The 26,383-nt window shown below is 37.4% G+C and overlaps 1 protein-coding gene across 1 annotated transcript in view; it reads left to right on the top strand.

The window, feature by feature from the left end:
• The window catches only part of ASB5 (ankyrin repeat and SOCS box containing 5), a 68,855-nt gene that overhangs the window by 9,928 nt on the left and 32,544 nt on the right, over positions 1 to 26,383 (top strand). The gene's annotated exons all lie outside the window — the stretch shown is intronic.

The following is a 26,383-nucleotide window of genomic DNA, read 5'->3' as shown; positions in this document are numbered from 1 at the left end:
AAATTGATTATAAAAGGATAGAAACATAATTAATAAATTTTATATGTGTGCAGCCAAGTGCATCCATGTTCTTTAGAAGAAATTGTGGTATGAAACCAAATGAGAAACAATATTACCCGTAGACTTCAAAAGGTTGTAAAACCATTTAGGTTCTATTGGATCGATACTCTAAAAAGTAAAAATGATTCATATGGCAGGCTTCAAAGTGCCATTTTTTAATTCTCATAGTCTTCAGATTCATTTCTGATTTGAAAATCAATAGGCATGTATGAATATTTATAGCCCAAATACCTCCAAGACAACTTAAATTGTCAGAATTGAAATTTACTGTCACACAATTTAAACATGTAAACTTGAAAGAAAAATCACTTGAGTAGAAAGCTTGCCTTCTTAAAATCCATGTTCCTACATTTTTCAATGTGGGATGCGACTCATTTTAAAATCTAGGTTACTCTATTGGTACATGGAAAGTTGAGTGAAGGTGGAAAATCATTTTTAGTGTATGAGGTAGATAATGAATACATTTTTACTAAGGAAGATTGCAATTTTGCAACTTGAGGAATTGATGTTCTCATTCAAAATGAGGAAAATTTAAATGTTCATAAGAATCTCTTATAGGGAAGATAAAATCTCAAGTAAATAGGCAGTATTTAACCCTTTACCTACCACCTCTGCCTTAGAACAGAGAGAACTATATTTTATGTATGTATTTATTTTCCTGGAGACTGGGGCTCACATTGTTGCCCGGGCTGGAGTGTAGTGGCTCAATTCTCACTGCATCGTTGAACTCCTAGGCTCAATGGATCATCTGGCCTTTGCTTCCTAAGTGCTAGGGCACACAACCGTGCCTGGCTAATTTTATTCTTTGTAGAGACAGAGTCTCAACATTGTCCACCTCAAGTGTGGTCTCAAACTCCTGGGCTCAAGCGATCCTCCTGCCTCAGCCTCAGAAAACTCTGGAATTACAGGTGTGAGCCTCCGTGCCAGGCCTAAACTGTATTGAAATGTGACATATACACTATGTGATTCATCTGTACTAAAAAATTTAGTTGGCAAATGGAATATTTGTGTACAAAACAGCAAACATAGAAAATTAAATTTTAAAACAAAAGCCATATTTGCAGATACACGAGTAAACAGTGTACATGATCGTAAGGTGGTAAAATTTACCCTCACGGGCAGCCTGTAGCATATTACTTCATAATCAGATCTTGTCTATGTGTTATGAGAATTGCTTTACATTGACACATGAAATATTGCCTAAACAGAAGAAACTTTTTTGTGGGTTGAAAAGGGTTTTAGAGCGGGCCATGGAAGCTCCTTTTGGTACATGTTTTCAAATAAAAAGAAACACTCATCCCCTCATTAGACAGATCTTAGTGTACTTACACTGGGAAATCATGGGAATATATGCAATGGTTTCCACGTTCCCATATACTTTTAGGATTCTATTTTAAAATAAATTAGAACTCTAGGATTTTTTGTCTCAAGAAGGAAAGAAGAAAGGAAATCGATATCAATTAATGGGAGACACTTTTCCTGGAAATATAAAATGGAAGCAAAGTTTTTAAAATTTTGTTTTGTGTTATTTTTAATATTAGATCTATTTAACAAAAATTTCCCCTCTAATATCATGCATTAATCTGTATATGAAACAATACAGTATGGTATTATAATTTTTATTCAATGTAAGCATAATTTGTTTCCAATTTTATTTTAACATTAAGAGAACAAATCAGGTACCTTATAAAACTCTTTCTTATCTTCTACTTCTAAGCATTCATTCTTGCTTGCCCAGGAAAATTATTACTTTCTCCATTTTAACATAGTTTTTTCTTTTATTTACTATAAGTAAATTATTTTTAAATTCTGTTTGTGTCTTTAGAAGTCACTAATTAGGCTTAATTATCTGTGTTTAATCCAGCAATTTCCTCCTTCCCGGGAGAGATTATCACCTTCATTCCCCTTTGAATTGGGTTTCTCATTCCTACTTTCAAGGCTTAGCCAGACTGCTCCCCAACATTTCTGATGTGGAGTTGCCAAATTCCATGAAATAAGAGATGGTGTGTATATTTTCATGTATTTCATAATCACAGAAGACCCTGTTGACAACATTCTGGATGCCCTCCCCATGAGCAGTAGTACTTTGGTGTGAAATAAAAGGAACTGTTAACCTTCTTAGATATTATTGCCAATCAGCTGATTGTATTAGACAAATATCTGTTTTTTTTTTGTTTGTTTTTTTTTAAAGCTCTTTCCTATCAGGCTTGAGACCAAGGTATGATTACCCATGAGAATGCTGAAAAGCTAAATGGTATCTAAAATAGCTTAAGATATTTCCTTCTTGATCCTTTTGCTATTTCATTAAACTTTACAAATCTATCTTTTCATCTCTAAAGACTTTTATCATCCTCATCATCATATTGCAGCGGTCTATTCTTTGCTTTGCTTTTTTGTATAACTACCTCCTGTATCATCCTTGCTGCTAAGTGTTCTGATTACAGTCTTTATATATCAGAGGCCTAGTGTATTCTTTTATTTATTTATTTATTTATTTATTTATTTATTTATTTATTTTTGAGACGGAGTCTTGCTCTGTCGCCCAGGCTGGAGTGCAGTGGCCGGATCTCAGCTCACTGCAAGCTCCGCCTCCCGGGTTTACGCCATTCTCCTGCCTCAAACTCCTGAGTAGCTGGGACTACAGGTGCCCGCCACCTCGCCCGGCTAGTTTTTTGTATTTTTTAGTAGAGACGGGGTTTCACCGTGTTAGCCAAGATGGTCTCGATCTCCTGACCTCGTGATCCACCCATCTCAGCCTCCCAAAGTGCTGAGATTACAGGCTTGAGCCACCGCGCCCGGCCAGCCTAGTCTATTCTTGAAGCTAACTCTAGACTTTGAAACTGACAGGGAGACTACCAGGCTTTGAAGGCTATATTTTAATATTAAACAGTGTACAGAGAGAATGAGGATGTGGAGAAATGTATTAATTTGGTGAAATCATACCAAAGGCCTAGAAGAAGCCATTAACTACTTGACTCCCAAAGATACTTCAAGAGGCAGCCCTTCTCTTCTGTTAAGGGCAATACTTTTCAAGTTCTGTGTTAGAGTCTGAAGAAGTTTAGCAGTTTTTGCTACAAATGGACAGGACAAGTTCTAAGCATTGATTTTTTTGAGCACCCTTGATATCAAGACACTGAGGATACGGTATACATAAAAGGCAAAATGTATTGTTCTCATCCTTAAGTTTATATTCTAATTGAGGAGATAAGATATCTACAGATAATAATCACTTTCCAGAACACTCACTGCCAAATGACTCTAAAGAATGAATGGGTCATTTTCCAATTGTACTTTCAGAGATATCTTCAAAGAGGAGGCAGATCTTGAGGTGACTCCAGGAATGAGCGAGACATGGATTTATGGGTGCACATGGACTGTTGGGAGTCAATAGATTTGGCTGGAGTGGAGAGTTCATGCAGTAGAAAAGTAATAATAAGTTGGGCCCAGATGTAAAGGAGTTGAATGCCACGCTAAACAATTCAGACTTAACTTTGAAGGCAGTAGGTGTCATTGAAAGTTTTTGGTATGAAAGAAGGTGGGAAAATAAAAAAGGGTATGTATTAAGCCATAATTTAAAGTAGATTTCTATAGTAATATTCTCTGGAGTTGGATGAGACAGATTTGAAATAAGTTGACCAGTTAGGACCTTGCCATGAGGAGATGAGGACCTAGACTAGTTTGGTAATGGTGGTATGGACAGAAAAAAAGAATGACAACAAAAAATAAACAAAGAAAAAGAAAAGAAGAAAGAAAGAATGTGATGATACCTGTAAATAGCATTCAAATAGCCTTTAAATTGGCAGAAAGAGCAAATGTTACCTTAGAGTAACATTTTAACATATTATTTTGTTCATTTTAACATAGCTTTTTCTCCCAGAGTTAGATACTAACATGTCAATCAGAAGATTGATTAGCCACACAGGTCAAGTCTGCAGCCTCCAGCCAAGGCCACCCCTTGAAAGTGAACCCTTAGAGCTTGCTGAGTCTGGTAGGTTACATACCTATCCCTACTGGGAAATATCAAGGTAAATCAGGAAGTAACAGAATTATAATCTGATTTCTAGTCTTGCATTTGATTTATTTAATGTATTCTTTTCGTTCCAAATTATATTTTTAAGCACCAAGCCTTCTGATTATGACTTGGCTCCAATCTCAATCTGCCCACAGAAAGAAAATGTGCCAACTTGCCCTCAGGACTGTTTTAGTCCATCTGGCATTTGTAGGTCTTGTTGCAAATTAATACATTTGCATCTTGATATCAATCAACAGTACTTTGTGTTTGTGGAGTTGTAAGTCCATTTCTGAGACATACATTTGCTCCAGACTTGCTGACAGATTTCTGAGCCTGCAAGGTCATGGACCAAATTTTGGATTGTGGAAAATTCCTCAAGATAACGTGTCTCTGTGAGGCTGCTTGAGAAACAATCTGGTGACACCCAAGCTCTTCAGGTTCTCCTTTCACGGTTGAGATTTTATGTAGAATACACAACACATGTAAAATCATCGTATGGAATATTTATGCTTGTGATTTCATAAGTTTTATTTTAGGGTTGCCATTAATCATGAATTTTTTTTTGTCAAGTCTGTGGTAGACACTTGGAAATAGGACATAGTATAAATGTGTTACCTTAAGCTGAATGGCAGGTGAACTTAGCATTTTGGAGAATAGCATAACCTGGATAGGAAAAGCAGCTAGAATTTGATGTAATATCTTTTTTTCTCCATAAATAAACTCCATCCTAGGTTTAAAACCAACTTTAGGAATTTAGCTTTACAGCCAGTGCTAGCAATAGAAGCAGTAGTATTCTTTATACCTGTTTCTGAGGAGCAACTTATTTCATGTGACTTTTGGTGCTGCTGGTTACCTGTGCACGAGATTAGTTATCTTAGGGACATTCTGAGAATTACAGCAAAGAATCTGTAGTGAATCTGTAGGATGACTTATTAATAATATCTTTATTATATAAAGGTAAATATTATCAATATGTGGAAGTTTTTGGACACATTTTCTATACGTAGGTGGAACAATTCCAGAGAATAATAACTGGAATTGATAGAACTGTTCTTGTATGACAAAATACATGGCATTATACTCAAAAGTGCTACTACTTTTTTTTTCAAAGAGGTTCTAATTTTGTCCAAGCGCTACTTTTTCAGAAATGCCTGAACACTTTTGTGGAAGAAACCACTATAATCCTGCAAATTAAAAATGAAATCTGGGAACAAAGTTCCAAGTTTAGAAAAGACTTTGTCAAATTTTAACGTATTAATGCTTTTCCTCTCCTTCTGTTCCTTATTCATTTTGTGTTGCTATAAAGGAATAGCTGAGGCTGGGGAAGGAAAACAGGTTTATTTAGCTAATGATTCTGGTGGCTGCTGAGGTCCTCAGGCTGTTTCCACTCATGACTAAAGGGAAGGGGAGCCAACATGTGCAGAGATCACATGGCAAGAGAGGACTCAAGAGAGAGAGTAGGGGCAGGTGTGTGTGCTTTTCAACAACCAGAACTCTCAGAAACTAATAGAGTGAGAACTCACTCAGCACCAAGGGAGGGAGGGCAAGCATTAATGTATCCACGAGGGATCCGTCCCCATAACCCAAACATCTTCCATTAGACTATACAACTCCAACATTGAGGATCAAATTTCCACATGAGGTTTGGAGGGGACAAATATCCAAACCATAGCACTTAATAACTTTATATTTGGAGAAATGCATACATTTTTTAAATTAAAAAAATTGACATTGGTGGTGATAGTTTAGGAGGGATCAGTTTTCCTAGGAATATTCTTATATCTTTTGTTCATCTCTTCCTTCCTTTAATCATTCAATTACTTGCACATTTATTACTTACAACATAATGTACTTGCCCAACACTTACTTATGTATCTACCAGGTCAAAAGGCATTGTGCTAGATACTAAGGATAAACTACAGAAACTAACCACTGTCTTTCCCAACAGTGTACACAGTCTAGTGGAAGAAAGATGGATAAGCAAGTAATTTTAAAACATGGAAAATGCTATTTTACAAGATTAAAGAAGGTGCTATGGGAAGGTGCTACATACATTTACAGAGAAATGTATGTAGAGCTAAGAATAGTGCTGCCTAGGATATGCCAGTTACACAGAAGCTGTACTAACAATATACACATTCTCTCACACAACTAAGCATGCATCCTTATTCTCAATGCTCAAAAGCTTCCCAGTTCCCCACTTTCACTTCCTACCAACTTTTTCACTTCTCAGTTTGCTATTTCGGACTAATGTATCTCTTACCTAAAGCTTTATCTTAGACTCAGAGTTTTGTTGTTAAAAGAATTTACTTTTCGGAAGGACACAAGTATGCTTTATGAAAAATGAAAAATATTTTGATGAAAAAATTTCAAAATGGATTTTGTGTACTTTGACAGGGGACGTTGATATTGTCAACGTTTTAAAACTTTTTACGTCGTCAAGATAGTAAAGGAATGAAAACTAGGTCTTAACTTTCTGCTTCTCAATTTACTATCTCTTTTAGAAGACAGTGAATTATTAAAATAAGCTATTTTTCTTATTCATTGCCATAACTGCTATAGCTTTGAATGTAGCTTAGTTGAATAAATACTGAGATATCTACTCTCTTCCTAGCACAATATTGTGTACTACATGCACACATACCAATATATCTATAATATATATAGTATTTAATACCTATAATATATAACACATAACTAATAGATAATAAGTATAATGCATACTATATCCTGTATATAATTTCTATATTATATATATGCATATGTTTACCATGTGTGATATATGAGTAAAAGCAGAAGACTTGGATGAGTGGAGTCAAACATTGCAGAAGTAAGACAACCGAAACAGCAAGCAGGTAGAAAACCATATGGTGCTAAAAGGGAAACAGTCAAGTTTTGCAACGGATGTTCTCCTCTAAGTCAGAAAAGGAAGAGATTGAGGTCATCTGAGACTGTAAGGCACTTCATAAATAAAGCAGAGCTTATGGCAGAAATCCAAAGGCAGAACATATTTGGTTATGTAGATGTTGGGATGAAACCATGCTAAATATAAAGAAAAAAAGAGGAAAAGTTTAGAATGTGGAGCCAAACAAGCCTGTTTCATCTGGAGCAAAGGTGGAAGAATAAATGTGAGGGATGAAGAAACATAAGTTGAGTGGTTGATGCTAATGGGAAAAATAAACACACATCTCGAATCATACATCTAAAAGTCGGAAGTTCTTTTAGGAATTTTCTGATGCCTTTACAGGATTCAGCATATGAAAAAGGGTTGCTAGCTAATGATGGCAATAATTATCACCATAAATATTTTACAAAATACTTGGTATAATGGTTTAGTATGTCATTATGTGTGTTTCATGAAGTACATCGCAGAGAAGATGGAGTACCTCCGCAACACTGACTCAGCACCGCACATCCTCAGAGTGGATCCATGGTAATTCTGTGGATTTGGGCAACAATTTTAGCAATTAAGCCCATTTTCTAAACTGCAGAGGAGAGAAGAACAATTATCCCCAGTGACAGATAAACCATGTCATTAAAAGCAGATGAAGTATTTGGAATACCTCTTCCTCCAAAGCCACCCTCAAATAATTTTTAAAAAATCAAAAGAAAGCGAGCATTTGCTTACGAGTGATGTAGAACTTTTCTCATTTCTGGCCGGCGCAGTGGCTCACGCCTGTAATCCCAGCACTTTGGGAGGCTGAGGTGGGTGGATCGCGAGGTCAGGAGATCGAGACCATCCTGGCCAACAAGGTGAAACCCCGTCTCTACTAAAAATACAAGAATTAGCTGGGCGTTGCGGCACGTGCCTGTAATCCCAGCTACTCCGGAGACTGAGGAAGGAGAACTGCTTGAACCTGGGAGGCGGAGGTTGCAGTAAGCCAAGGTTGCACCACTGAACTGTAGCCTGGCAACAGAGCTAGACTCCATCTCAAAAACAAACAAACAAACAACAACAACAAAAACAACAACAACAAAGCAAAGCATTATCAGCGGCATAGGGAATAAGTCATTTATTCTTTCCAGCCGTCCCTCAGCAATGCTACAAAGCAGACCATTGGCTTTTTAGACTGGAATTGCCCAAAGAATATCATGGCAGGGAGGGAGAGGCTTAAGGAGTTTCATAAATTGTTAAATTAATACTGAAAGAATCTTCCAAGTGGTCTGTGATTAAACAAGTCCACTCTGTGAAATTTAGGTTAAAGATGAACATATATCAGATGATTTTTTTCTCAATCCTCATCCTACAATTCCTCATTGGTTACTATGGAAAAGGATTTTAAAAATCTGCCTTATATATTTAAGATAGATTAATATCCTATATTTAAGGTAGATTTAAGATTTTTCTAGAAGGCCCTCGGGGGCTGAGAAGCTAGGGTGGTGTGAGGGGACAAGGTCTCCATGGGTCCCCTTCCCCCTTTTGAACAGTACAACTCGGCTTTCATAAATCTTCATAAGTTGGGCTTTAAAACAGTAATAATCTTTTTTCTGCAAAGAAAGGGATAAAATAATTTTTAAAACTAGACTGTCCCAGTTTATGGAAAATATTATTTGTTACACATATCTTTACAGAAGCTAACCATCTGATAATATGAGTCATAACTGAGTCTCCTTTCCAAATTCTTTCCTAGGGATTAGATGAGCAGCAAACATTTGGGGCCTGTCAGGCATGTACATAACTATGTGAAACGGCAGGAAGGCATCCTCTCTCTATCAGGGCGGCTAAAATTTCCATGCACCAGTACCCACTGAGTAAAATAGAAACCTTCAGAAATACATATACTCTTTCCAGAAGGCTTAGAGTCTTAAACTATGGGTAGAGTACAAACAAACTGAAATTTAACACCAAAATGCCATTCGTGTTTTTAAATAGAAGCACTGGCTCACCTCAACTGTCAAGTGTGCAGCGTGATTTAAGTGAAAGCTGACAATGATAAAATTTAAGCTAAGGCCCATCCGTTGGAAATCTGCTCTTCACCGTCATAACACTGCAAAGTTCCTTGTTAGTGAATTGAATCAGGTGAGGCTGCCAAAGTGAGAAAGGAAGCAATCCTTCTTCTAAAGCAATCTCAAGACTTCTTCTAAAGCAGACTCAACGCACTACAAGAACTGTTAAATAATGACATTGGAAAGAGCGGCGACTTTGGTAGTGACTCAACCCCTCAGTAGCAACCAAATACATCTTTGTTTAGCCACTGAGGAGATTTATGTGCACTTATGTTTTCCAAATTCTACTTCATTCACTAGAGAAATGGTGTTTCCATCATTCATCAAGTAAAAGTAATAGTTCATTTTTAGAATGAAATGATGCACCTAATGAATTCTTGAATTTGGAAGTTTTGTGTCTCACTTCCATCTTGACCTGTGATCTAGAATCATGAATTTGGAAGAGGAAAAAGTGCTAATTCTTTAGAGCTCAAATACACAGGTCGCAGATCTGTTGCATCCAGGAAAGAATAAATACTTCATTGTAACTCCAAGAACTAAAAGAAAAGGAGTAAAATGAAAACGTAAGCATCTCTCTCCTTCCCTCTCTCCCACCCACCACAGTAATGATGAAAATGCTCAAGTAGAATCTAGTATAGGAGCTAAGTTTTCTGGGTACTTACCATTACTCAAATAAACCAACAAAACAAGACTGGCTCTGGCTGGAGAAAAAAAAAAAACCTTTACTAAACATTAAGTCCCAAAGTAATAGTTGCCTATCTAATTGGTGTGACATTCCAAGCATGTGAAAAGAAATCTATTTAAGTAAGCTTAGTATTTGGAGTCTACTGAAACTGATGATAATATTTTTTTGAAAAAGCATTTTTATTTGTATTTATGAAACTTCATTGAATTCAGTGATTGAGATTTTGTAGGTTTAAAGCTCCATTTTAGAAAGCATATACAAAATGACTACAAACCTGGTTCTATAGCATTATAATGAATATTCTATTACTTTTGAAAGACAATGTTTTTAAGTAGAAGAAAAAAAGCTATGTACTTTATAATTAACCTAAGGCTCGTGAGACAAACCTGTGATTTTTGCCAAGTACTTGACTAGAGACTGAATTTTAATGGGCTACAAGAAAGGTAGATCAGTCAAAACTGCTTTTATTATGGAGAAGAACATTTCAATTTACTAGACGAAAGTCATTTGGTCCTTGAAATAACTCTCAATGGCATGCAGGAAAAACACTGCCTTGGATATTGAAGAAAGTCAGCAAATGGTTGTAGAATGAATAAAGGACCTTAAAAAAAGAGAAAATGGAGGTTAAAAATCCGTTGCATACTGCACAATGTTTGACCCAGACATAAGTTGTTGTGTCGTGTTTGTAGCATTTTTCTAGCTGTGTGATCTCAAGAAAGTCGCTTAACATCTATAGATCTCAGTTTAATGGAGGTATTGATACTACTTGAGGGGATTAGCAGAAATCTTATATGAGATATAATTTATTATCTTAATCACTTACCACAGTGTCTGGTGTACAGTCAACACTGTATCGATGTTAGCTTTTTATATCATACTTCTTTAAAAAATTCAAAAACAGGCTAGAATTGCCCACAGTTTAGTAACACAGGAAAGCATCAATAGGAAAATACAGTAACATTCTAATAAATTAACTGTGTTTGCTAAACGGTTGCTATAAGCACATACTATAATACCATGACCTTTCTACTAAGCAGGTGTTCTACCCCAGAATCATATTAGCTCTTTAGATCGTTTCAGAGGTCAGCTTTATTTGTCTGCCAATATCACAATTCACTGAAGCTCTGAAGAGCTTAGTAAGTTGTCATTTTTTTCGGGTAGTAACTTGAATAAGCAGAATTCCAACCCAGATTCCTCTTCCACTCTATGGTCTTTCTCACTGAATAATCACAGGGTGAGTGGCAAAATCAAAGCCTCGTGTGTGTGAGGTCTCTGTGCCATCCATGTGCCTTGTCGACTGGCCCTTTCTATACAAAAGGAAAGATATTGCAGAACTATAACTATTTTAAAAGATAAAAATACAAAGCTTGCCCAAAATAAGCCATTTATTTTATGCCTTTAAGACTCAAGGTATGTTTTTTGCAGATGCTCCCTCTGATACAAAGGAAAGTAAGACATTCTGAGCCGTTCCATAGGATTGGAGCAAAGTAATGCAGAGTTTGGCTAATGTGACCAGGAGCCAGGCAGAATGTTAAGGTTGGGGAGGCTCGCTCAGAGTTGGGAGTTTTAAAATTACTTGCAGAAATTTCTTCTACACTCTTACTCTGTTGAGAAGGCTAGTTCAGAGTTGGGAGTTTTAAAATTACTTTCAGAAATTTCTTCTACAGTCTTATTCTGTCCAAGAAACTTTTCTTGACAGAAATTCTTCAAACAGAAATGTTTTCCTGGGCGCATTTGGTCAAATACCTAGTCATGGCTGTCCTGTGGGAAAGCTTGGGTTGCTCTGAAAGAATTCTGTGATGAGTTACATAACAGCATGTAGCAATGGCAAGTCTTGGCAAATTCTTGGCTCTCCCTTATAGTCAGTGCCATAGAAAGAGTCAAAGCTGCTTCATTAACCTCCAGCACACAACAAAGCACCAGATAGTAACGTCCTCTGCCAAACCATCCTTCTTAAAAGCCTCTTGTCCTTTTATTTTCTTTTCTCATAATCCCTGGCAGCTGAAAGGGAAAGACAAAATCTAATGACAACATTCACAACGAAGAACTGAGTCAGCTAGTTCAGGGATTTTCCTGTCTTCCTTTATTTTCTCTGCTTCTTTCTGCCAGCTGGTCTCTTCAGGAAGTAACCAAAACATAGTTTTTCTTTTCTCTTTTTTCTTTTTCTTTTTTTCTTGGAGTGCAGTGGTGCGATCGTGGCTCACTGCAACCTCTGCCTCAGGCTCAAGCAGTCCTCCCACCTCAGCGCCCCATGTAGCTGGGACTACAAGTGCAAGCAACCATGCCCAGCTAATTTTTGTAGTTTTTGTAGACAGGTTTCACCATGTTGACCAGGCTGGTCTCAGACTCCCGAGGTCAAGCCTATCAACTGCTTCGGCCTCCCAAGTGCTAGGATTACAGGCATGAGCCACCACGCCTGGCAAAACATAGTTTTCCGTGTCATATCTTACAGAAAGTATTTTTCCTTATGAGAAAAAAGAAAAACAAACCATTTAAAAATAAGCAGAGTATATTTGGAAATAAAGATGTGGAATTATCTCATAGGGTCATTGAAAGACCTCAAACTTGAACTCGTATTTTCAATTATCTGGAGCCTTATGCACAGGTTTACAAAGTATCAATCCTAGAACTGAGGCTTCCAGGAACACCTGTGCCTTTACCAGGCCATTGCAAAGTCTGTCTGAAGGTGGCTAAGCCTCCAATGAGAAAATAATAAAATGCAAATAATGATTTTTGTATTCTCTCTTCACTATGAGACCATTACACCATAAATGTTAACAATCGGGAACAAAATTATAATCAAAACAGTAGGAAAATTAATGCTCTTAGTTGCAAGATCTGAGACGCTAGCTTTCTCCTATGTGATGTATGGGCAGGTGTGAATCTCAGCCTCAAGTCAGAAATGAGGTTTTACTACTCAACGCTTGGCAGGAATATGATGAAGGACAAAGAACTCTCTCAAAATGGAATATCTTATGGTGAACTGCAAACTTGAGAGTAATGTTTTTGAGTAACACAGCCATATACGGCAGCCCCTAGAATGTTTAGGACATAGCTCAGTCTTGCTAGTCTCTAATAGACTCTTAAGGAATAATGTTAATAATACAATAATGACCTTTTGTTCTCTGAGATTATAGAAATCCAGTTCTGCTTGATAATACCAGAATAGTAGTGTTCTAACAGAATTGCTATTTTTCTTTCTTTTTGAAAATAATTTCAACCTTTATTTTAGATTCAGGGGATACAGGTTTGTTACCTGGGTATGTTGTATGATGCTGAGGTTTGGGTTACAATTGATCTCATCACCCAGGTACTGAACATAATACCCAGTAGTTAGTTTTTCAACCCATACCCCCATCTCTGCCTCCCTCTCTAGTAGTCTCCAGTGTCTATTGCTGCCATTTTTATGTCCATGAGAACACATTGTTTAGCTCCCACTTATAAGTAACAACATGCAGCATTTAGTTTTCTGTTCCTGCATTAAGTTGCTTAGGATAATGGCCTCCTGCTGCATCCATGTTGCTGCAAAGGACATGATTTTGTTCTTTTTATGGCTGTGTAGTGTTCCATGATGTGTATATACCATATACTCTTTATCCAATCCACTGTTGATGGGCATCTAGGTTTAATCCACATATTTACTCTTGTGAATAGTGCTGTGATGAATATACAAAGTGCATGTGCCTTTTTGTTAGAACAATTTCTTTTAAGTATATACCCAGTAATGGGATTGCTAGGTTGAATGGTAGTTCAACTCTTAGTTCTTTGAGAAATCTCCAAACTGCTTTCCACAGCAGCTGAATTAATTCACATTTCTACCAACGTTGTACGACCATTCCCATTTCTCCACAACTTACCCAGCATCTGTTGTTTTTTGACTTTTTAATAACAACTCTTGTGACCAATGTGAGATGGTATCTCATTGTGGTTTTTTGTTTTTGTTTTTGTTTTGTTTGTTTGTTTGTTTTGAGATGGAGTCTTGCTCTGTCACTCAAGCTGGAGTGCAGTGGCGCAATCTTGGCTCACTGCAACCTCCACCTCCCGGGTTCAGGTGATTCTCCTGCCTCAGCCTCCTGAGTAGCTGGGATTACAGATGCGTGCCATCAAGCCAGACTAATTTTTGTATTTTTTGTAGAGACGGGGTTTCACCATGTTGGTCAGGCTGATCTCAAACACCTGACCTTTTGACCCACCTGCCTCAGCCTCCCAAAGTGCTGGGATTACAGACATGAGCCACCGCACCTGGCCCTCATTGTGGTTTTGATTTGCATTTCTCTGATGATTAGTGATGTGGAGCATTTTTTCATATATTTGTTGACCACTTGTATGTCTTCTTTTGAGAAGTGTCTGTTCATGTCTTTAGCTCATTTTCTAATGGGGTTATTTGTGTTTTGCTTGTTGAATTAAGTTCCTTATAGATTCTGGACATTAGACTTTCTTGTTAGATGCAAAGTTTGTGAATATCTTCTTCCATTCTGTAGGTCACTTGTTTACTCTGTTAATAGTTTCTTCTGCTGTGCAAAACTTTAGGTTCCATTTGTCTTTTTTTTTTTTGCACATGCTTTTGAGGGCTTAGTCATAAATTCTTTCACAAGACTGATGTCCAGAATGGTGTTTCCTAGGTTTTATTCTAGGATTCTTATAGTTTGAGGATCTACATTTAAATCTTTAATCTATTTTGAATTAATTTTTGTATATGGTGTAAGGAAGGAGTCCAGTTTCATTTTTCTGCGTACAGCTAGACAGCTATTCCAGAACCATTTATTGAATAGGGAGTCGTTTCCCCATTGTTATTTTTGTCAACTTTGTTGAAGATCAGAGGGCCATAGGTCTGCAGCATTATTTCTGCACTCTCTATTCTGTTCCACTGGTCTATGTATTTGTTTTTGCACCACTACCATGCTGTTTCAGTTACTGTAGTCTTAGAGTATAGTTTGAATTCTGGTAATGTGATGCCTCTGGCTTTGTTCTTTTTGCTTAGGATTACTGTGGCTATTCAGGCTCTTTTTTGGTTCCGTAGTTCCATCTTACTTTTACAATAGGTTTTTCTAGTTCTGTGAAAAATGAAGTTGCTGGTTTGGTAGAAGTAACACTGAATCTGTAAACTTCTTTGGGCAGTATGGCCATTTTAATGATACTGCTTTTTCCCATCCACGAGCATAGGATTTTTTGCTTGGATCATCTCTGATGACTTTCAGCAGTGTTTTGTGGTTCTCCTCATAGAGATCTTTCACCCCCTTGGTTAGATATATTCCTAGGTATTTTGTTGTTGTTGTTGCAGCTGTTGTAAATGTAAAATGCAAGCTATTGTAAATCAAGACTGTGTTCTTGATTGGGCTGTCAGCTTGAGTGTTACTGGTGTATATAAATGCGACTTATTTTTGTACATTAATTTTGTATCCTGAAACTTTACTGAAGATGTTTATCGGTTCCAGGAGACCTTTACTTGAGTTCTTGGGTTTTCTAAGTAAAGAATCACATCATCAGCAACGAGAGATAGTTCAATGACTTCTATTTGGATACCTTTTATTTCTTTCTCTTGCCTGATTGCTCTGGCAAGGACTTTCAGTATTATAGGAATAGGAGTAATGAGGGTGGGCATCATTGTCTTATTCCAGTTCTCAGCAGGAATGCTTCCAGTTTTTGCCTGTTCAGTATGAACTATTTTTCAAACTAGCTAAATCCTAGGTTCTTTAAAAGCTATGTTTGAAACTTGGTAAAATACCAGTCAAAAAGTTTACCAGAATGTGTGCACAGTTGTGCTTATAAATTGTGTATAAAAGAGCTTTTAGGAAACCACCGAATTTTGTCCTTTGGAAATAGACAATCTGTATTTTATAAATGTATATATTTTTATAGACTACATTTTTTAAAATTGAAGTGTATCTGTGAGTTGTTTTTCCAGTATACATTATGTGGTTAATATTTGAAGACAGGAGACAATGAGAAGTGGAAAAAAGTAAACATCCTCTTCAACATAAAGTAAGTCTCATGTTTCTCAAAGTTTTGTAATTGTACTTAATACATGTGGATAGCCAGTCTCTTTTTGATGGTTTCTTTTCCTAGGCTTTGACCTGAACATGCCCTACCTCACACTTTAATGTAATGACAATACATTATATTTTGGTTATAATTCACAAACTTTTCACACATGCCATAATCCTCATAACTGTGCCCTACATAAGGTAATGGTATTATGTTATGCTTCCTTTGTAAAGAAGAAAAAAGGCTTTAAACTGCAGAGGCATTTGCTCAAGGTTATTGATCTTAGAGGAAAGTAAAAATGTGAGCCCTGGTCTTCTGACATTGCTTCTGACATCACGCATTCTTACCATTTGTGAGATTTTGTTTCTTTATATTATGAAACAGGCAGTGTCCTTTGTCCAGAACTAATATCTGTATTGGGTTGCAGTCTGTCTTTCAGAGTCTTTGTACCAACCCCAGCAAGACGCGGATTATCTTAATATTTTCTGTGTGGCTTTTTCCCCATCTTCATGACAGCCTAAACAAACTCAATACTGACCATTTCATCGAGTCAATATCATTACTAGCTTGTATGCCATATGAAGACAGATTGATTTCATCTTCAGAATTTAGATAAATGCCAGCACATGGCAGTGTCTTAATGAATAGTCATGGAAAGGAGAATAAAAGGAAGAAGGAAAAGAGGAAGGGAGAAAGTGAGGGGACTCAAACTTAAGTGAATGGAATTTGTCACCATTTTCAATGCAGGATGTTACCCGTTCTAATTGTCCCTATCTGAATGTTGTGGGTGCACGTGCACTGAATAAGTGTTAATGGATATTGATTCTGGGAGTTAATTTTCAAAGAACAAGTAAAGACAGAAAATCAATACTGTCCATAGTTGAATCTATAAGTAATATCTTTCATTCCTTCTTCTTAATCAGACGTATTGTGCCTTTTCCCGATTTCTTTTAACTTCATAAAATTGGCGTTAGAACACCACCCCTGCATGCTCCGCCAAATAAAAATATTTTATATGCTTCCCTATTTTTTTTTTCTTTTTTTTTGAGAAAAGGTCTTGCTGTGTCACCCAGGTTGGAGTGCAGTGCTGCGATCATAGCTAACTGCAGCCTAAAGCTCCTGGACTCAATCGATCCTCCTGCCTGAGCCTCCTGAGTAGCTGGGTCTACAGGTGTGTGCCACCACGCCTGGCTAATTTTTGTATTTTTTGTGGAGATGGGGTTTAGCCTTGTTGTTTGTCCAGGATGGTCTCGAATTCCTGGGCTTAAGTGATCCTCCCGCCTCCGCCTCCCAAAATGCTGGGATTACAGACGTGAGCAATCATGCTGGTCCTATGTGTTTCTTTTTAACTAGAATCAGTTAATGGCTGCTAATGTATTCAAGTATCTTTTTCATGTCTTATTAACTTGAAGGTCACTTTCCTTTAAGTAAAGAACACTGCTTTTTCACCTTTTGATTCGCCACTTTTAACTGAATACATTTTTATTGTTAATATTTTAAACTTTCTGAGCCAATATTCAAACTTTTTTTTTTTTTTTTTTAAGGAGACAGAGTCGTCACTTTGTCACCCAGACTGGAGTGCAGTGGTGCGATCTTGGCTCACTGCAACCTCTGCTTCCTGGGTTCAAGCGATTCTCCTGCCTCAGCCTCCTGAGTAGTGGGATTACAGGCACGTGCCACCACGCCTGGCTAATTTTTGTATTTTTAGTAGAGACGGGGTTTCGCTATGTTGGCCAGGCTGGTCTCAAACTCCTGACCTCAAGTGATCCGCCTGCCTTGGCCTCCCAAAGTGCTGAGATTATAGATGTGAGCCACTGCAACTGGCCGGAACATTATTAAACATTGTTTCTTTGTGTATTTAAGATTGAATGCTCAATATGGTACCTCAAAGTGTGTGTGGCAAACAGAAAACATCGCAGACACCAGATATGGGAACTATAACTGACAAGGAGATTACTCTCTTTTTTCTCTCAAGCAGACCAGAAAATTACCAAGTGTTAGATGGTGTCACAGGAAGGGCTATGACTAATATAAAACTGAGAATCAGTACCTGCTGAAAACAGCCACTCTGGACTTTAGATCTTCACCCTTACAGATACTCTGCATGGATGCTTGTGTAAATCCTTTATATCTGTTTTAGTTAACAAAGGTAAGAATAGTTAAACAAAAAATAGAAATCTTGCTTTTGTTCATGCACACAACTGGCTTATTCATACATAGGCTACTAGAGGATTCTGACAGGAGGGATGATCTGTCTCCAGCGATGGGAAATCTATTTTCCTGCTGTCACTGTAAAGCAAGGAAAAGAGAAGGAAGCAGCTCCCATAGTGAGTGAGGTCTCCTGTTTGGAGACAGTTGGACAAAGGCATAGTATCTGCAGGACACCCGCTGTGCTGCCAGCATGGACGGGATGACACCTTGGCATGTAAAACTGGAGTTGAGGCCAGCACATCTGGGACTCCTGACTTTCTGTGCTTTCTGCTCTGAAGACATACTTCTGCAAATATGTTTGATTTTCATTAAAAGTATCAACACAAAACACTCTAACTGCCGTCAGAGCCTAAACCTCCCATGAGCATGAATAAATGGTTAAGTGATGATAAAACTATCTGTGGCTAGAGCCGTGGAGAGGAGAAGGATTATGTGTAAAATGGTTCTTACATTAAGTCCTTGTCCATGGTGCAGATCAGATTTTCTCCTCGGCAGCTGTTGTCCTCAGACTAGAGAACACAGATTGTTGATTTCATTCCTTGTGTGGATTTGTGACCCTTTGAACATTTCGAGCTGGCAGTTGGTAGATAGAACAGTGTGAACAAAGCGGGTAAAAAGAATGCAAGGACCAGAAAAGTGACATTTTATAAGAATAGTAAATGCCCAGTTCTTATGTACATGCCAGGAACTGTTTTAGACAAGTACCATTATAAACTCATTTAATCTTTACGAAAACCTTATGATGTAGGTGCTGGTGATGAGAGATCTGTTTCTGTCTTCCTTATTTGATATTCACTGGTTTAGATTTGTTCGCATGTGGTGTTGACTAGCAATCTAGTACATTGGAAAGAGTCCAAGTCGGAAGCAGACAATCTTGGTTCCTATCTTGTTTTGCTGAGAGCCCTGTGAGCCACTTTGAGAATACCACCTACCCTCTCTCAACCTGTTTCTTCATCCACAAAATGGAGGAGTTAGACAGGATCACTGGTTTTTGAATCTTTTCTAAAGCCATTGGCCCTTTCTTTTGTGGTGATCTGGAAGGTCATTTTGTAAAGCTGAGAGTGGAAGCTACCCTGATGGGAGACAGAGCCCACACTTTGCCAGCACACTCTGAGGTAGCTTTATTGAGCTCCTTGGGCTCTTTGAAGCCATTTGTAAATGGCTAAAGAAAATGATTTCTACATCCACTTTTAGCTCTGAATGCCAAATAATGCTATGCACATTTATTTTGACTTTTGGTGAACCAGTTTCCTGTCAGAGAAACTTTTAGCACAAAGAACCCAAGTTACCTTTTGTGCATTTCTCACGCCCATGACCTCAGTCACCCTATTCCAGAACATGAATGTACTTGACCGAACTCAGAACAACTGCACTGAGTCACCAAATAATGTGTAATGATCATTATGTTAGGACACTTCCTGTGGCCTTGCAGGTGATATTTCACTTAACTCACTTTCTTTTAAGGACCGCCTAAGGTCACTTAAAGAATGCTGTTGGCAATTTTCTTCCCAGCACTCTGGAGCACTCGTCTATCTCCGTATTTTCACATCCTCTCCACCAAACACACTTTCATATGAGGAGCAAGTTCCTACGTCATCTTGGATGCTCTGTTACTCCTCAGCACCAATGGGAGAAGAACTAAAGTCTCTTATTGCCCTCAGTGGTAGCGCAGACATTCAGCAGATCTGCCCAGTGAGGGAGAGCAGACAGTCCCAGTAAGACTGCAGGTTGGAATAAAGAACAGCAGGGTAAGAAGAGCCAAGTACTTTCTCTTCCCTTCTCATATTGGGAGTGTCCCATTTTCTGTTAACCTCTTCCTCTCTTTTAAAATCGTTTTACCTGGGTTCTTTTTGTTAATTAGTATTTTCTTGATCACAAAACATGCCTCAACTGGGAAAAAGGAACAGAACTTCTTTTACAGAGTTTAATACAAGATTTTAAAACATAAACCTGTATAGGCCGGATGCGGTGGCTGACGCCTGTAATCCCAACACTTTGGGAGACTGAGGCAGGCAGATCACTTGAAGTGAGGAGTTCAAGACCAGCCTGGCCAACATGGCGAAACCCCATCTCTACTAAAAATACAAAAATTAGTTGAGTGTGGTGGCCCATGCCTGTAATCTCAGCTACTTGGGAGGCTGAGGCAGGAGAATTGCTGGAACCTGGGAAGTGGAGGTTTCAGGGAGCCGAGATCACACCGCTGCACTCTAGCCTGGGCGACAGAGCAAGACTGTCTCAAAAAAACAAAACAAAACAAAATGTAAACCTGTGTAACCACCATTCAAGTCATGAAATAGAACCCCAGAAGCCTTCAGGTATCCCTTTTCAATCACAATACCTTCTCATCCCATCAAGACAGAGTGACTAGTTCTTATAGTAATCGTTCTCTTGCCTTTCTTTAGTTTCAGCTCCTATGCATACATCTCATATTGACATGGTTTAACCTGTTTTTGAACCCTATATTAATTGAATCATTCTCTAAATATTCTTTTGTTATTTACTTTTACAATGAACAGTATGATATAATTGTCTACATATATCTAGGTTCATTTATTTTCAATAATGTAAATTCCATAACCAATTTGGGGCAATTATGAACAGTATTTCTAGAAACATCTAGTATAAATAAGTTTTCATAGCTCTAAAAGTGAAATGTCCAGGTCATAGGGCCTGTGTGTCTCCATTTCTAAGACAGTGTTGCCCTGTTTTCCAATGTGGCTGTATCTGTGGTGAAACCCCAGCAGGTTATGAGAATTCACGTATTGTCAGTACTCTTAATATTTGCCAATCTGGGCTGGGTACAGTGGCTCACACTTGTAATCCCAGCTCTTTGGTAGGCCGAGGTGGGTGGATCACTTGAGCTCAGGAAACCAGCTTGGGCAATATGGCAAAACTCCATCTGTACAAAAAATACAAAAGTTAGCCAGGCATGGTGATGTGTACCTGTAGTCCCAGGTACTTGAGAGGCTGAGGAGGGAGAACCACCAGAGCCTGGGGAGGGTGAGGCTGCAGTGAGCCTTGATCACGCCACTGCACTCCAGCCTGCATGGCAGAGTGACTCAACCTCAAAAAAATAAAAAAATAAAATAAAATTGCCAATATGGTGGGCATGTGGGAGTATATTATGGTTTAATTTTCATTTCCCTAACTAATAATGCCATTTTAATTTTTGTTGACCACTTGTACTTCTTCTTTTCTGATGTGCTTGCCAAATATTTTGCCTTCTATTCTATTGGGCCGTCTGCCTTCCCCCTTTTTAAAATTGAGTATTACAAGTTATTTTGTATCCTAAAATTTTAAGAAAATGAAAACATTTAGAAGAACTATTTACAAATATCTTCCGTGGCTTGACTTTTCACTTTTTATTGGTGTTTCCACTGGTGAACAGAAACTCTTAATTTAAAAATAGTCACATTTACAAATTTTTTCCACTTCAATTAAGACTTTTTGTGGAATTCATCTTAAAAATCTTTTGGTATTTCAAGGTAATGGAAGTATTTTTTTTCCATATTCTTAAAGTATTCCTTTGCAATCATCCACTTGAAATTAATTTTTTGTATCGTTTAAGTCTACTTTTCACCAAATGCACAGTCAATTATATTCACACCATGTATTGGAAAGTGGGTTCTATATTTCATAATCTATAGTCACTACAGTGCCCAGTTTGTGTAAGTCTAGCGTTTATTCATGCATGAGTCTGTTTATGGGCTCTTATCAATTACATTGCTCTGGACCTATACTATACTAAACTGGTTTCTGTAGCTTTAGAATAGGTCTTCATAGAACAAGCTCTCCCACATTCTTCTATTTTTTCGTAGTTTTGGCTATTCTTGGCAATTTGAAATTCTATGTATCAATTTTAGAAGTAATTTCTGTGGTTCGCAGAACACTTGTTGCATTTTTATTGGAATTCATTGAACCTATATTTATTTGAAGAATAATTTACAACTTTGTAATACTTGGCTTTTCAATCATAAATGTGATATATTTTCTCATTTATATAGGTTTTATTGAATGTCTCCCAATAATGTTTTATTATCCCCGGGGAGATCTTATATATATTTGTTGAATTTATTCATAGGTAACAGATTGTTTTATGCTACCATAAATAATATCTTAATAAATTTTTATGTTTTCAACCTGTTTGTCAAGGGCAGAAAGAAATATATTAATTTTTGTATATTAACTTCATACCAAAGAACTTTTCTAAGCTCTCTTATTAATTCTAATAGGAATCTATGGGTTCTATAGGGATTTTTTACGTGGAAAGTTATATTATTTGTGAATAATGAGAGTTTTGTTTCCTTTCTAAATGTTATACCATTTTTATTTCTTCTTCTTTCCTTATTCTATGGATTAAAACATCCTGTACGATGTTGAATAGATTGGTGGTAGGGAGTGTTCATTTTTGTTTTTCAGTTGAGAGGGAAAGCCTTCAACATTCTGTCATTAACCATCATGCCTTCTGAAGGTTTCTGTTTTGTTTTTGTAGCTACCCCTTACCATTCTTAAGGAAGTTTCTCACTTTGAGCTGTGCACACATCTGGACATTCAGTATACAGATGAGAGTTTGCTTTGCACATGCATTTTTTAGAAAGCATTCCCCATATCATTATTGGTGTAGTTCATGTTTCAGCTTTAATATCTGGGAAACAGTTCATAGCACCTGAACTCACTAAATAAGCAACTGCACTGTGATGTGGACTGTCTACACTTGTACTCTGTGGTCATGACTAGTGCTGTGATACTGGTTTAAACAAAATTATCTTTCAGAGTCCATTCCTTACATCCTGAATACATGTACTGCATGTATCTGATAGATGGTCTGAAAGGTTCTTCTTTTTCTTCAGATAAGATTTTTAAAAAACTTTATAGAAGATTGCCTCAGAAAATCTCATTGAATAGCATGCTTCTTCCTTTCTCCCTATTATCTCTTGACCCATAAATAGTCTTATAGTAGCTGTAAAAGCCTTTCTCCTTATGGTTAAAATTAAATACAGTAAAACATTTCCCCCACTTCTTCCAATTCTGATATTTTAGCAGCAACATAGCAAGTTCTAATTAGCCTAAGTTAAATAACCATTACTAATTTTACACCAAGATCAATATTGGGGATGTCTTTTTTTTTTTAATCTGTGTAATTTTTTTAATATACTTTAAGTTCTAGGCTACATGTACACAACGTGCAGGTTTGTTACATATGTATATATGTGCGATGTTGGTGTGCTGCACCCATTAACTCGTCATTCACATTAGGTATATCTCCTAATTCTATCCCTCCCCCCTCCCCCCACCCCACGACAGGCCCCAGTGTGTGATGCTCCCCACCCTGTGTCCAGGTGTTCTCATTGTTCAATTTCCTCTTATGAGTGAGAACATGCGGTGTTTGGTTTTCTGTTCTTGTGATAGTTTGCTTAGAATGATGTTTTTCAGCTTCATCCATGTCGCTACAAAGGACATGAACTCATCCTTTTTTATGGCTGCATAGTATTCCATGGTGTATATGTGCCACATTTCCTTAATCCAGTCTATCATTGACGGACATTTGGGTTGGTTCCAAGTTTTTGCAATTGTGAATAGTGCCGCAATTAACATACCTGTGCATGTGTCTTTATAGTAGCATGACTTATAATCCTTTGGTTATATACCCAGTAATGGGATCTCTGGGTCAAATGGTATTTCTAGTTCTAGATCCTTGAGGAATTGCCACGCTGTCTTCCACAATGGTTGAACTAGTTTACAGTCCCACTAACAGTGTAAAAGTTTTCCTATTTTTCCACATCCTCTCCAGCACCTGTTGTTTCCTGACTTTTTAATGATTGCCATTCTAACTGGTGTGAGATGGTATCTCATTGTGGGATTGATTTGGATTTCTCTGATGGCCAGTGATGACGAGCATTTTTTCATGTGTCTGTTGGCTGCATAAATGTCTTCTTTTGAAAAGTGTCTGTTCATATCCTTTCCCCACTTTTTGATGGGGTTGTTTGATTTTTTTCTCGTAAATTTGTTTAAGTTCTTTGTAGATTCTGGATATTAGCCCTTTGTCAATATGGGGGATTTCTTTGTGTTTCATTATGTCTGTATAGCTTCATAATGTCTCTCATCACTTCCTGGTAATGAATAATTAAGTTTATCTGGAAAGTCCTGAAGAGCTGGGTTTAGGGGACAGATTATAAAGAGGGTGATGGCTGAGGTGAGGCCTGGGTCATCTTTTTTGTTATTGGTGCTGTTGTTGTTGAGATAGGGTCTCTGTTGCTGAGGCGGGAGTGCAGTGGTGCAATCATAGCTCACTGTACCTTGAACTTTTGGGCTCAAGTGATCCTCCCGACTTGAGCCTGTAGTGTGCCTGTAGTCCCAGCTACTCAAGATGAGTCCCAACATCCTGAGTATCTGGGGTTACAGGCACATGTCACCATGCCCAGCTAATTTTTAATTTTTTTTTGTAGAGATGGGGATCTCACTATATTGCCCAGGCTGATCTCAAACTACCGGCCCCAAGCAATCCTCCCACCTCCTCGGTCTCCAACAGTATTAGGATTACAGGTGTAAACCACCAGGCCCAGCCCCTAGGTCATCTTAACTCGAATGACTGTTAACAGTTTGGCTATTTTCACTTGGTAGTAGGATAAAATTGAGTTCTATCAAAGCGATAGCCACCGTTAGAGGAAGAGTCAGTGCCTCCCTGTACTAGATGTGAGGTCGTGTTTCCAAATAGCTGTTCCAGATTTAAATCATACATAGAAATTGAAGCAGTAATTGGCCTATTAAAAACAATAGTGTTTTTATTCAGTGCTATGGGTGTATGTAGCTATGCATGTAAATGCAGTTTATGTGGTATGCCCTGTACATCAATGGATTTGTGCTTTGGTGTATGAAGTATGTATCACCCCAAACTTATACTTGAAAGATGTCACTTCTGTAGATAAGATTATGGCTATGATTTTATTCCAGCTCTCCTTAATGCTTGAGTCTGAATAAAATTTTAGGCACAGTGTTTTGAAAATCATAAATATATAACATTCAGAGTAGAAGCGGGACATATGGGATTATAAAAAAATTAAAAGAATGAAAGAAAGTGAGCAAAGAAACATAGAAATGGTGAGTCAAATACAAAGCACAAAACTAATGTAGGAAAAATAAATCCAAAATACATCAGCAATTAAATAGCTATAAATTGAATGGTTTTTCCAGTTAAAAGATTGCAATGTTCAGATTGAATTTTTGTAATATCCAGCAATGTATTTTTAGAAATGACCTGCCTAAAACTTAAGGATTCAGAAAGGTTGAAAATAAAAGGATCAAGAAAGATGTGCCCAAGGGAAATACCAACTAAAAGTGCTGTTGCTGTATTAATATGAGAAAAATAAGACTTTAAGGAACAAAAAAAAAACTGCCTGTGTGGTGGCTCATGCCTATAATTCCAGCATTTTGGGAGGTCGAGGCAGGCAGATTGCTTGAGCTCAGGGGTTTGAGACCAGCCTGGGCAACATTGTGAAACCCCATCTCTACCAAAAATACAAAAAATTAGCCAGGCATGGTGACGCATGCCTGTAATCCCAGCTACTTGGGAGGCTGAGGTGGGAGGATCATTTGAACCTGGGAGATGGAGGTTGCTGTGAGCCGAGATCACACTGCTGCACTCCAACCTGGGCAACAACAGAGTGGGACCTGTCTCCAAAAAAATAAAAAGTAAAAATAAAGGAAAAAAACTACTAGATGCCACTATATAATGGTAAGAGGTTGAATTTACTAAAAAGCTGTAACAATTCTTATTCATGTAATGGCTTTAAAATATAAAATTCAAAAATTGACCTAAGTTTTAAGGAAAAATATTTTAATCGAATCATTTTAGTCATTGATTGGTTAAGCGGACAAACATGCTCATTATATAAACAGGTAGCATAATTTAAAAAGGTAGACCTAATTGATATATGGAACTTCAGATCCTCATTCTTTTCATGGACGTTTTGAACATTTGTAAAAGTAAAGTATACACAGGACCATAAAGCATGTCTCAGTAAATTTTAAATTTCTAATATTATAAAGTCCAGAGGTTGACAAACTTTTCCTGTAAAAAATTAATGAGTAAATATTTTAGTCTCCTGGGTCAACTTTGTGGGACTAGTTGAGAACAGTCTCAACTTTGCAGATGTTATGTAAAAGAAAATATAGATAATATACAAACAATTGAGCTTAGTTCTGTTACAATAAAACTTTTATTTACAAAAACAGGTGATAGGCTAAATTTGGTCCATGAGCCATAATTTGCTGACCTCTGATTTGGAACATATAACTGGCCTCAGTAATTTTAATGGGGAAATCATTAACAAAATGTAATTAGAAAAAAACATTTATTCGGAAGTTAAGGAAAGATATTAAAGTAACTCATAGGTCAAGAAATCAAAATTATGTAAAGAATAAAACAATCACTTTCCACAAATTGATGAAGAAAATAAGAAAGCTGCAAGCAGAAATTAATAAGG

This window comes from Theropithecus gelada, chromosome 5, assembly GCF_003255815.1.
Source record: "Theropithecus gelada isolate Dixy chromosome 5, Tgel_1.0, whole genome shotgun sequence".
In the NCBI taxonomy this organism is placed as follows: Eukaryota; Metazoa; Chordata; class Mammalia; order Primates; family Cercopithecidae; genus Theropithecus; species Theropithecus gelada.
Note: the sequence above shows the minus strand (reverse complement) of the source record. Positions and strands in the feature narration are given on the sequence as shown.